The following is a 1184-nucleotide window of genomic DNA, read 5'->3' as shown; positions in this document are numbered from 1 at the left end:
ACGGCTGTTGCTTTGTTGATGCTTCATTCGTCTCTATGGCAACGACTATTTCATTGTTAGTGCAGTCCTCATCAGTTCAAATAGAAATTTGAAATTTCAAGTTGAAATTTTGTGGGTACTTTAAATATCAAAAATTGTCATTTTTTTTTCAAGTATATATATTTTACAGACTTGAAACTTCACAGTAATGTTCCGTATGTTACGCAGGATGACATTTTCCGAAAATTAGATCCCATGGGTGGTTAAAACCAGGCAACAGTGGGTACTTTGTCTGCATGAGAACAGGATTTTGCATTGTTCATGCCTTCTGCGTCTCCATGGCAACGGGCATCGCGCGGCAGTGGCGTACCCACAAGAAGAGGCATGTATAATGAGCGGCGCAAGAGTGATCTGCCTGTAGACTGCCGTAGCCAGTACGGGTACATCAGTTGTACGTTGCGTGCACGAGTCGGGAAACCATCGGTGCTATTCATTTTCTCTCCGGTACATTATACAGTATTGTAATAAATTTTCACTGAATTTTTTTTTTATTTACCATTACTGTAAATGGGAGATGTGGCTTAATTTTTTTCCATTAGTATAGCCGTGCGAAGCCGGGTCGGGCAGCTAGTTAATTATAAAAAAAATTTTTGCCTAAAAGCTTTGTTCGTACTTATTGACTAACTAATCTTTATAAGATTTTATTATTTTTTAAATTATGTTGCTCTGGTGCATTTTGGTGTGCACGTTAACCGTTCGTAATTTGGCATTAGTCTGCATCTTGCACGTGTCATTTGTGTTCATCGTCGTAAGTTTACGTTCGCGTTGTAGAACGTGAGCGGCACTACTTGGATAACCAGTTCTGCGTCACGTATAGAACGTAAGCAGTCGTGGCCGAGTGGTTAAGGCGTCTGACTAGAAATCAGATTCCCTCAGGGAGCGTAGGTTCGAATCCTACCGACTGCGACTTAATTTTTAATATTCTGAATGGTTTTGTGAGAAAGTCATTTCAGCTTACTGCTCAGATTATTTTAGCGATTATTTGAAACATTTGGTTACTTAGAAGTGCATAATGATCCTTGCCGATGATGTATATATTCTACAAATACCTTTTTGACATAGCTAATGTGGTCATCGTTAATGTTGTATGTTCAATATATAGTGTTTATAACATAAAGATAAAATTTAAAACACTATCTCAAAAT

General features: G+C 38.1%; 1 non-coding gene across 1 annotated transcript; it reads left to right on the top strand.

Annotated features, from left to right (window-relative positions):
• Positions 1-863: 863 nt before the first annotated feature.
• Positions 864-945, top strand: Trnas-aga (transfer RNA serine (anticodon AGA)). The gene has a single exon. It is a non-coding gene; the product is annotated as a tRNA-Ser (tRNA).
• The last annotated feature ends 239 nt before the right edge of the window (positions 946-1184 follow it).

The sequence above is a fragment of the Bacillus rossius genome, chromosome 6 (assembly GCF_032445375.1).
Source record: "Bacillus rossius redtenbacheri isolate Brsri chromosome 6, Brsri_v3, whole genome shotgun sequence".
NCBI lineage: Eukaryota > Metazoa > Arthropoda > Insecta > Phasmatodea > Bacillidae > Bacillus > Bacillus rossius.
This window is presented reverse-complemented; position numbering and strand designations above follow the sequence as displayed.